Genomic DNA, 12,788 nt, shown 5'->3' on the forward strand with positions numbered 1-12,788 from the left:
ACATCTCCAAACTCTCCTCAGAGGGCTGGAAATGGCGTGCTGGCCAGAGCTCATACCAACTTCATTAACAAGCATAGGGCTGTTAACAGCTACTGCCAGGTAGGGCCACACAACCCCTTGAAGAGCTGAGGGAAGTCTTGCCTATTGTCACCCCAATACCACAGACAGTCGAGGGTCAGAGAGCCAAAAATTAAGAGCAACGCTGAACATCTGTTTATCGCCCAGATCTGGGTTATTAATTATCTTCACGTTAGAGTTCTGACAGAATATTCACACCTGATTGAGTGTAGCTTTAAACTACATCCAGATGTAGYCTATTTGATCTATGGTGGACACTTGTAAAGTGCGTACAAAGTAAAGAATAATTGAGGAGATTAGATAGTTCTGTGGCTCTGGATCAACTGTTACAGACCATATATGGGGGAAGTCACCATCAGATCCAAGAAATGCTATAAAATATAGACTGGAACTTTAATATAACGTTTCCCATTAGACAGGAACGTTAATATGAAGTTTACCCATCGACTGTAATAAAAAGGTTAGTTGATATTGACCTTGTGAACTTCCTGCCTTTGAGGTTGTAGGTTCCGTGATCGGTTTTTAAACAGTTTCTCTTCAGCCACAGAGGTTCTTATTCTGATGAAAATGTAGAGAAATCATAGAATCAAAGATGTTCAGGGGACATGTTSGGTTGCACAAACACTGTGTGGCCCTATTGTATGTTTGTGTAACTTAGCCACATGAATTCCATGTGCTATAAGTAGAACTCAAGAACAAAACAAGATATCTGACCTAAACATCTTTGAACTATAAAGATCAAAAGTCCTCTGTGACCATGAGCAAGCAACATAAGATCAAGTGTGTCATGTCTCTCCATTTCACACAATTCTTGATACTATTTGTGTATATTATAGGCATTGGGGATAACAATCTGTGCTATATTGTATTGTTTTCTCCTGGGGATATGTACAAAACCTAGAACAAGGGAATTGTACAATTTGGTTGCCACGTGATTTGGTTGTACGTTTCCAAAACGTCTTTTCCGAAATAACAAGAACCGATGTGGCCAAAAGTCTGCAATTAAAGTGAAAAATTGTGTTTCAAGTCACATAATTARACTGACTTTCCCAACAGAGTCCAAGTTCGACCCATCTATTACATTTCTAAGCAGACAGAGATTTCAGCACTCTAGTCACTCTACGACACATAAAACACAGGCTTACTGTGCTACAGTAGGTAGCAAGGACTCCTGAAGGCTGACTTACACTGGCAGTGAAATACACTATGTTAAAACTTACAGCCTGTTACTCAGAGGCCAGCTATATATGTCAGCCTATCCACATTTCTGTCCTACCAGTCTAACAATCTACAGGAGGAAATGGGGGTACTGGGAGAATCAGCCTTCAGGGGGAAAGACCCATGTCCCAGCCACCCCCTTCTCCTTCCACTGTGGTTTCACTCAAAGGGACCCTCAGGAAATGGATCAGAGGTCAAGCTTTCATATGGTGAGCTCTGGGTAGTACCCTGGGAAGAGTGAAGTATAAGTACTCTACTTGGTTTAGGAGGGTTGCCTTGTTGCTTGTTTTTTTTCTGTGTGAGATAGCTAGGGCGCAAGGCTATGGGACACTCATTCATTGAGGCAACCCAACATCTTTGGAGAGGAACCAATACATATTTATTTACCCACTTAGGCCTTTTYCGCCTCCTGGAGCACACCCCATTGACAACATTTTTCCAGCATATCTGGTCCTGGGAATTCTTTTTTCTTTTTTCTTTTTWWKTTTTTTTTTTAGCTCTCCCCATGTGTGTCCAGTTTTCCACATCATCTGCCTCAAGTTCTCATCAAGGAACTAATACATGCATACTCTACTTTCCACCAGATTCACATACCCTGTCCTTTTTTAAGTGGATCGATCAATCAATTTGTATAGCACTTCTTCCAAGTACTGTGCATTGAGGTGTTAAAACCATCACATACACACTCTTTGGCACCAGAGCCAGTCAGGTGGGTCCTATAACCCTATTAGGGTTATCAATCTTCCCAGCCTCTCTCAAAGTGAGAGCTGATGACGTTTGGTTTATTTGTTCTRTCACTGGACCCCAAAAGGTGGTCCCTAAGGGTCATGTCTCTCACTGACAGAGGGGGGTGGGAGGATGCTGGTGGGTTGGGGTTTTGTTTGAGCCAAGGGGGTGTTAGAAGAGACTCCTAAGATCTGTTAACTTGCAGGGATAGAAACTGTTGTTCCCAGGCTTGGGATTGTTCGATGGGAACATGTTGCCCTTTGGATTGGAGAGTGCAACCCCCTTTCATCACATTCACAAGCCAGAACTAAACAGGATGCACAAGAATTCTGTGGTGCCCTAAGAAACATGGGAAGATGTGGGGGAGTAGTGTACTGTCGGGCTGCTCTAGTGTGTTTCCTCTAGTTTCGTCTTCGGTAAGTATTCAGACCCCTTGATGTTTTCCACATTTGTTAAATTACAGCCTTATTCTAAAATGGATTACATTGTTTTTCTCCCKCCTCAATCTACACACAATACCCCATAAGGAAGCAAAAACGTTTTTTTTWATGATTTTTTTTTTTACATTTGCAAAATGTAACTGAAATATAACATTTACATACAGTATCAGTCAAAAGTTTGGACACATCTACTCATTCCAGGGTTTCTTTTTTTAAATTTTCTACATTGTAGAATAATAGTGAGGACATCAAAACTATGGAATCATGTAGTAACCAAAAAAGTGTTCAACAAATCAAAATATATTTTATATTTGAGTAGCTGTCAGAGTCGTGTTTATAGGTGGCATGGAAGTCAGGCGCAGGATTATCAAACTTAATGAAATGGAGTTGTTTAATAACTGTAAACGAAACATAACTCCAAACATAAAACTAACAACACATCTCAACATCAACTGTTGAGAGGAGACTGTGTGAATCAGACCTTCATGATCAAATTGCTGCAAAGAAACCCCTACTAAAGGATACCAATAAGAAGAGACTCGCTATGGTTAAGWAACACGAGCAATGGACATTAGACTGGTGGAAATTTGTCTTTTGATCTGAGTCCAAATTRGATGTTTAGTTTCAACAACCGTATCTTTGAGACACAGAGTAGGTGAACCGATGATCACCACATGTGTGGTTCCCACCGTGAAGCATGGAGGAGGTGCGATGGTGTGGGTACTTTGCTGGTGACACTGTTTGATTTATTTAGAATTAAAGGCATACTTAACAGGCATGTCTACCACAGCATTCTGCAGCAATACGCTATCCCTCTGGTTTGCGCTTAGTGGGACTGTCATTTGTTTTTCAACAGGACAATGACCCAACACACCTCCAGCCTGTGTAATGGCTATTTGACCAAGAAGGAGAGTGATGGAGTGCTGCATCAGATGACCTGGCCTTCACAATCACCCTACCTCAACCCAATTGAGATGGTTTGGGATGAGTTGGACCGCAGAGTGAAGGAAAAGCAGCCAGCAAGTGCCTTGCATATGTGGGAACTCCTTCAAGACTGTTGGAAAAGCATTCCATGTGAAGCTGGTTGAGAGAATGCCAAGAGTGTGCAAAGCTGTCATCAAGGCAAAGGGTGGTTACTTTGAATAATCTAAAATCTAAAATATATTTTCATTTGGTTAACACTTTTTATTTTTTAGGTTACTACATGATTCCATACAGTGGTTCTTCCTTTAAACGTTTTGAGCTTGTACTGCGACCGTTTGTGGGAGATGCTGGCATTAAAAATAATGAAACCCTTGAATGAGTAGGTGTGTCCAAACCTTTGACTGGTACTGTAAGTATTCAGACCCTTTACTCAGTACTTTGTTGAAGCACCTATTGGCAGCGATTACAGCCTCGAGTCTTCTTGGGTATGACACTATAAACTTGGCACACCTGTATTTGGGGAGTTTCTCCCATTCCTCTCTGCAGATTCTCTCAAGCTCTAACAGGTTGGATGGGGAGCGTTGCTGCACAGTTATTTTCAGGTCTCTCCAGAGATGTTTGATCAGGTTCAAGTCCGGCTCTGCCTGGGCCACTCAATGACATTGAGACTTGTCCCGAAGCCACTCCTGGGTTGTCTTGGCTGTCTGCTTAGGGTTGTTGTCTTGTTGGAAGGTGAACCTTCGTACCAGTCTGAGGTCCTGAGCGCTCTGGAGCAGGTTTTCATCTCTGTACTTTGCTCCGTTTATCTTTGCCTCGATCCTGACTAGTCTCCCAGCCCCTGCCGCTGAAAAACATCCCCACAGTATGATTCTGCCACCACCATGCTTCACCATAGGGATGGTGCCAGGTTTCCTCCAGACGTGACGCTTGGCATTCAGGCCAAAGAGTTCAATCTTGGTTTCATCAGACCAGAGAATCTTCTTTCTCATTGTCTGTGAGTCTTTAGGTGCCTTTTGGCAAACTCCAAGCGGGATGTCATGCGCCTTTTACTGAGGAGTGGTTTCCGTCTGGCCACTCTACCATAAAGGCCTGATTGGTGGAGTGCTGCAGAGATGGTTGTCCTTCTGGAATGTTCTCCCATCTCCACAGAGGAACTCTAGAGCTCCTTCAGAGTGACCATCGGGTTCTTGGTCACCTCCCTGAACAAGGCCCTTGCTCAGTTTGGCCAGCTCTAGGAAGAGTCTTGGTGGTTCCAAACTTCTTCCATTTAAGAATGATGGAGGCCACTGTTTTTCCTTGGGGACCTTCAATGCTGCAGAAATGTTTTGGGTACTTCCCAGATATGTGCCTAGACACAATCCTGTCGTGGCGCTCTACGGACAATTCCTTCGACCTCATGGCTTGGTTTTTGCTCTGACATGCACTGTCAACTGTGGGACCTTATATAGAAAGGAGTGTGCCTTTCCAAATCATGTCCAATCAATTGAATTTACCACAGGTGGACTCCAATCAAGTTGTAGAAACAACTCAAGGATGATCAATGGAAACAGGATGGACCTGAGCTCAAATTCGAGCCTCATAGCAAAGGATCTGAATAGTTATGTAAAGATATTTTTTTTTTTTTTTTAATTACAAAAAAAAAAGGTTTCGCTTTGTCATTATGGGGTATTGTGTGTAGATTGCTGAGGATTTTTTATTTAATAATTTTAGAATAAGGCTGTAAAGTAAAAAATGTGTAAAAAGTCAAGGGGTCTGAATACTTTCCGAAGGCAGTGTATATGTAAGCTCTTTATTACGTAATTTACCTAGTTACCGTAAATCCTTCATAGCTGAATTTTCATTTTAGTCATCACAAGCTATTTTCTATATTTCATGAAGAAACACACTGGTAGTAATCCCATTTATTTAATCGTATGTATTAAACTGAGACTTTGTGATACGACATTGTCACGAGCAGCACCGCAGACATTGAGATGAGCGCGATGCATGACTTTGCTCTCACACAGAGTATCTGCACACGTGGACTGGTGCACTTTACGCTGCTACAACGTGATAGCAACAGGACCCAAACAGCAGAAAAGTTTAGCCTGGTGCTTCTTTGTCTGGACATAGCTAATGGTTTCAATAGGTTTCAGTTGTTAGTATCTCTGTTGCTAGCTCTATGTAAAACCATGGGCCCCCCAAGGATCCCCCCAACTCATGGCCCCTATCCCCCTATATTCACAGGTGTAAAGTATTACTGGGAGCAACACATTCCATTGGCAGCAATATTTACTTAAGGTCAAAAGTTATTCCTCATACATATCCTTACACCTCCCCCACTTTCTCTCCCTCTCTCGTTATTGGTTGAAAGGGGTCTGACGTGCGAAAGACGTGTTCTCCTCTGTGTGGAGTGAGAGAGAAAAGAGCACTCTCTAGAATGTTAACAGAACCAAAGAAAGCAGGCAGGACAGTGTGTTCTGACACTTGGCCCTTCGGATGGGGTTGAGATTTATGAAGCTACAGTATAAACGAAGGAAAAGTTATGCCAGAGAAAGGGAAAGACGAGGAGGAGGACGAGAAGAGCCACGGTTCCTCAAAGCACTTATGTCTGGGTTATTCTGACATTGAGTATGAATGTGGGAGGATACAGAACTAGGCTACGTCCCAATTCTATTAAATGGCTTCCTTTCCTCATCTCCTTTCCGTTGAATTATGATGCACCCTGAATTAAAAGGACAAGATAAGTGAGGGCAAGATGGTGGAACTTCCACAACTTTTTTCCACCCACCCAGTCAGATGAGGAAAGGTGCTACCCAGCGAACATAATCCACATTGACATGATGTGGGCCCAATGTGGGTTAAAACATTTGACCCATGTAGATTGGGCCAATTTGCCTTTGCTCATCGACTCCACATTGGCACCAAGGACAGCCCTCACTTCACCTGAAATAAGCCCACCCTTTTGGATCTGCTGCCCGTTACATTGTATCAGCGACAATAAATTGTTGCTATCATATACACTGAGTGTACCAATCACTAGGATCAAATCAAATTTTATTGGTCACATACACATGGTTAGAAGATGTTAATGCGAGTCTAGAGAAATGCTTGTCCTTCTAGTTCCGACAGTGCAGTAATATCTAACAAGTAATCTAACAATTCCACAACAACTACCTAATACACACAAATCTAAGTAAAGGGATMGAATAAGAATATGTACATATAAATATATGGATGACTGAGCGGCATAGGCAAGATACAATAGATGGTATAGAATACAGTATATACATATGAGATGAGTAATGCAAGATATGTAAACATTATTAAAGTGGCATTATTAGTGATCCATTTATTAAAGTGGCCAACACCTGCTCTTTCCATGACATAGACTGACCAGGTGAATCCAATTGAAAGTTATGATCCCTTATTGATGCCACTTGTTAAATCCACTTCAATCAGTGTAGATTCATATTTCTTTATTTAACAAGACAAGTCAGTTAAAAACAAATTCTTATTTACAATGACGTCCTTCCCCGGCCAAACCCGGACGACGCTGGGCCGGCGCCGCCCTATGGGACTCAAAATCACAGCTGGATGTGATACAGCCTGATGCAGAACCAAGGTCTGTAGTGACGCCTCTTGCACTGAGATGCAGTGCCTTGGACCGCCGCGCCACTCGGGAGCATGAAGGGGAGGAGATGGGATAAAGAAGGATTTTTAAGCCTTGAGCCAAATGAGACATAACTGGTGTATGTGTGAATGGGAAAGACAAAAGACTTAAGTGCAACTCAATATTAGGAAGACCTTCAAAATATTTTTCACACTGGTATATATTTCTCCCAAAGAAAAATTCAGTTTCTCATAATGTCACATGCACTTATCTAAGTCTCTTCAGACTTCATCATTGGCAGTGTACAATATAATTTATTTGTTAATGTCACACAACAGAACACTTGAGGTGGAACGACACAAAGTAACGGTTTCACAAAAATTGTCATTTGAAAAAATTGGATTCTGAGATAATTGGCTTTAAAGTTCAGAACCCTCATTAGTTTGAATGGTGTTAGCAATTTTTATCTTGTTGTTTTATTTAACAACATGAATTGGGGTATTTGCAAACCATGCCCTGAAATATTCMAATAAGCCCTTGCTTCTACATTATGAAATAGTAGCTGGGCTTGGTGTGGGACAGACCATGTTGGGCTGGTGTCTACTAGCCTGTGCTGGTCTGGTGTAGGCTAGCCTGTGTTGGGCTGTTGTAGGCTAGCTTGTGTTGGACTTGATATGGGCTAGTTGTGGGCTAGCCTGTGTTGGTCTAGTGTAGGCTAGCCCGTGTTGGGCTGATATGGGCTTGTTGTGGGCTAGCCTGTTTTGGGCTGGTGTAGTCTAGCCCGTGTTGGGCTGATGTGGGATTGGTYTGGACTTGCCTGTGTTGGGATTGGTGTGGGCTTGCCCATGTTGGGATTGGTGTGGGRTTGCCTGTGTTGGGATTGGTGTGGGCTTGCCCGTGTTGAGCTGGTGTGGGATTGCTGTGGGCTAGTCTGTGCTGGGCTTGCCCGTGCTGGAATGGTGTGAGGTTGGTGTGGCTTGGTGTGGGCTAGCCCTTGCCCACCTACAGTAATACCCACATGGGGCCAATGGGGTCATGTTTGCTGGGTAACTAAGAGTAGTGGGACACAGCCCCAGTCATTTCTACTGTTTAAATTAATACACATGATTGAATTTAAACATAAACATTGCACAGTTGATACAGTACTTATGTAAGAACCCAATAGATGATTTTCTGAAAATACAGTATGATAACATAATTTTTTCCAAGGAYGTTCTGAAGAACTGAAGCCTTTGATAGTGATTCATTACAAAGGACATGMMMTTTTTRTAAACGACTTTAGTAAATCTTAGATGACCATAATCCTCTCTTGGTGATATGGGGTGTGTGTAGTTTATTTACGCTTTGTGGTAGATAYAGAGAGATTATGTCATGTGGGTGGTGAAGAAAATTTCAGTCCTAGGTCCCCTCAGTGTCGCACAGGAGACAGACTTGCAGGGATGTCTCATTGCCATGGCAACAGCTGATCCTGGAAGACATTTGACTCTGACCTTCGTTTGATCTCTGGTCGCATTATCACAACATCAGGACTTGGACTTGACCACCCTAAAGACATACAAAAAACAAAATGGCCACTCACATGATGAGAAGTTGCGAACCGATGACGCAGTTCTCGAGCGGTGATATTAACATCTTTATCAAAACAAACAGCTGTCAGGAAGTGATGCATGGGTGGGAGGGAGGGGGAGTCAACCTTCCTTTTAGCCACCCTGCTGAAAAAGACTGTATGAACCCGCATAGGCTGGTCATGCTTGTCACCGCATAGGCTGGTCATGCCTGGTGACTAGTGCTGTTTTGCTGGTGACCAGCCTTTGCTGTATTTTTGCTGGTGACCAGCCTTCACTGTGTTTTGGACACTGGTGACCAACAAAAGCTGGTCACGAGTGTAAAAGCACACGCTGATCACCAGAAAAACCAGCGGTGAATGAGGAAAGTGTTCATGTCTCCAGTTTCCGGAGAGAGGCGGCTTGGAAGCTACTTCAACTACGTCAAGACTTTCATAGTGTGGCAGACTACGAGGTAGACTTTCGCACYTTGGCCGCCGAGAGTGCCTGGAACCCGYAGTCCCWGGTCGACACCTTCCTTTATGGATTATTGTAGGAAATTAAACATGAGCTCGCGGCTTGGGAGTTACCCATGGACCTCGACTCCCTCATAGCCTTGACCATAAGGATTGATGGGTGCCTACGGGAACGCAGGAGGGAGATGAGGTCTGTTCTCGGCCACACTCGCTCATCCACGGTTTCTCCCTCGCCTCTGAAGAACCCCGGGAAGTCCCAGACGCCTGCATTCCTGAAAGAATCCAAAGTCATTGGAGTTCCCTCGGGTATCATCGGGGACTGGTGACTCATCTCCTCCAGAGCCCATGCAGCTGGGCAGGGCTAGACTGTCTCCTATTGAACGTTTATGTAGGCTGAGCTCCAACAGTTGCCTGTATTGTGGTACTACAGGACATTATATATCCACCTGTCCAGTAAAAGACCAGGTTCGTCAGTAGGTACTGAGTAGGTACGCTGGTGGGCCATACTGGGAGTTTCCAAACTCCCATTACATGTACTCTTCRCCATGTTATTCTGCTGTGGGGTGACCGGTCTAAATCTCTCCGGGTGCTCATTGACTCTGTGGCAGATGAGAGCTTCATGGATGCTACRCTGGTATCTGAGCTMMGTATCTCCACTCAACTCCTTTCTATTCTCATGGATGCCATTGGACGGACGTTCCATTGGCAGGGTCACTCACAGTACGGTTCCCATTAACCTGTGAGTGACGGGCAATCACAGTGAGTCCATACAGTTTCCACTAATTGAATCTCCTCATGTTCCTGTGGTTTTGGGATTTTCATGGCTCCAGAGGCACAACCCCCTGACTTCTTCTAGTCAAGATGGCCCTGGAGTAGTGGAGGCACTGGCTTGACGGGGAGGAAGACATACTCTTAGTGTGGACCGACCATAATAATCTAGAATATCTTCACACAAACACCTCAACTCAAGGCAGGCTCTGACCTCTGTTTTTCACTCAGTTAAATTTTTACAATTTCCTACCGCCATAAGTTCAAGAATGTTAAGCCTGATGCCCTCTCTCGCCTGTATAGTTCTATGGCTACACCCTCTGACCCAGAGACCATCCTCACTACCTCCTGTCTTGCAGCTACACTTGTCTGGGGTATTGAGAGCTTGGTCTGCAAGGCGCAGAATTCCCAGCCAGACCCCGGGTGGGGTGCCCGGCTAACTGGATGTTTGTCCCTGATTCGGCCCAGTCCCCGGTCCTGGAATGGGRTCATTCCACTAAACTCACCTGTCCTCCCGGCTCCCGTCAGACCCTGGTTTTCATCCGACAACATTTTTGGTGGCCCACCATGGTTCCTGACGTCTCTGCATTTGTCGCTGCCTGCACTGTGTGCACACAGAACAAGACTCAGCAGCAAGCTCCAGCTGGCCTCCTTCAACCACTCCCTGTTCCTCACCGCATCTGGCCCCATATATCCCTGGACTTTGTCACTTGTCTCCCCCCATAGATGGCAACACCACCATCCTTATGGTTTTGATAGGTTTTCCAAAGCCACACATTTCATTTCCCTTCCCAAGTTGCCCTCAGCCAAGACACGGCCCAGTTTATGGCGCTGTGCACACTCCACACACTCACCCATACTACACCGACACCCAACACACACACCACACACACACACAACACACACACACACACACCACACACACACACCACACACACACACAACACACACACACACACACACAACACCAACACACACACACACAACACACACACACAACATACGCTTACACATACAAAACATACAAATTGCATATTGAGGCCACACACACACACACATAGACACACACACAGACACTCTTTCACTCTTCACACACGCTGCCGCTACTGTTTATTATATATCTTCTTAAGGCTAGCGGAACCTCTCGACAACATCCGCGGAAATGGCAAAGCYCGAAATTCAAAAATATATTTTTAGAAATATTTAACTTTCATACATTCACAAGTGCAATACACCAAATGAAAGCTTAACTTCTTGTTAATTTAGCCATCATGTCTGATTTCAAAAAGGCWTGACAGCGAAAGCACACCATACYATTATGTTAGGTCAGTGCCTAGTCACAAAAACATACAGCCATTTTCCAGCCAAAGAGAGGAGTCACAAAAAGCAGAAATAGAGATAAAATTAATCACTAACCTCTGATGATCTTCATCAGATGGCACTCATAGGACTTCATATTACACAATACATGTATGTTTTGTTCGATTAAGTTCATATTTATATCCAAAAATCTCAGTTTACATTGCCGCGTTATGTTCGAAAACATCCGGCGAATTTGCAGAGAGCCACATCAATTTACATAAATACTCATCATAAACTTTGATAAAAGATACAAGTGTTATGCATAGAATTAAAGATATACTTCTCCTTAATGCAACCGCTGTGTGTAACGGTTCTCCTCTTCCTCTTCATCCGAAGAGGAGGAGCATGGATTGAACCAAGACGCAGCGTGATATTTAGACATGATATTTATTTAGACACGACAAAACAACGAAGACAAAAAACGAACTATACTTGAAATAACTAACAAAATAAAAAAACGAATGTAGACAAACCTGGACGTAAGAACTTACATGCACCCCACCACACACCACACACACTAACACACCACACACACACACACAACACACACACCGCACACACCTATCAGATTACACCAACTCAAAGCAAACAGGCAACACACACACACTACATACGCTTACACATACAAAACATACAGAAATTGTGCATATTGAGGCCACAACACACACACACCATAGACACACACACAGACACTCTTCTTCACTCTTCACACACGCTGCGCTACTGTTTTATTATATATACTTCTTAAGGCTAGCGGAACCTCTCGACAACATCCCGCGGAAATGGCAAGCGCGAAATTCAATATATATTTTTAGAAATATTTAACTTTCATACATTCACAAGTGCAATACACCAAATGAAAGCTTAACTTCTTGTTAATTTAGCCATCATGTCTGATTTAAAAAAAGGCTGACAGCGAAAGCACACCATACGATTATGTTAGGTCAGTGCCTAGTCCAAAAAACATACAGCCTTTTCCAGCCAAAGAGAGGGAGTCACAAAAGCAGAAATAGAGATAAAATTAATCACTAACCTCTGATGATCTTCATCAGATGGCACTCATAGGACTTCATTTACAACAATACATGATATTTTTGTTCGATAAATTCATATTTTATCCAAAAATCTCCAGTTTACATTGCCGCGTTATGTTCAGTAAGTTCTGAAAACATCCGGCGAATTTGCAGAGAGCCACATCAATTTACATAAATACTCATCATAACTTTGATAAAAGATACAAGTGTTATGCATAGAAATTAAAGATATACTTCTCCTTAATAGCAACCGCGTGTTCAGATTTCAAAAAAGCTTTACGGAAAAACACACCATGCAAAATCTGAGTACAGCGCTAAGCCCACAACAGCCATACAGATACCCGCCATGTTGTGGAGTCAGTAAAAGTCAGAAATGAGCGTTATAAATATTCACTTACCTTTGATGATTTGCATCAGAATGCACTCCCATGAATCCCAGTTCCACAATAAATGTTAGTTTTGTTCGATAAAGTTCATCTTTATGTTCAAATACCTCCTTTTTGTTAGCGCGTTTAGTTCACCAATCAAAATTCACAAGGCACGGGCAAGTCCAGACGAAAGTCCAGACGAAAAGTCAAAAAATTTATATTACAGTTTGGAGAACATGTCAAACGATGTATAGAATA

The sequence above is a fragment of the Salvelinus sp. IW2-2015 genome, linkage group LG4q.1:29 (genome assembly GCF_002910315.2).
Source record: "Salvelinus sp. IW2-2015 linkage group LG4q.1:29, ASM291031v2, whole genome shotgun sequence".
Lineage (NCBI taxonomy): Eukaryota > Metazoa > Chordata > Actinopteri > Salmoniformes > Salmonidae > Salvelinus > Salvelinus sp. IW2-2015.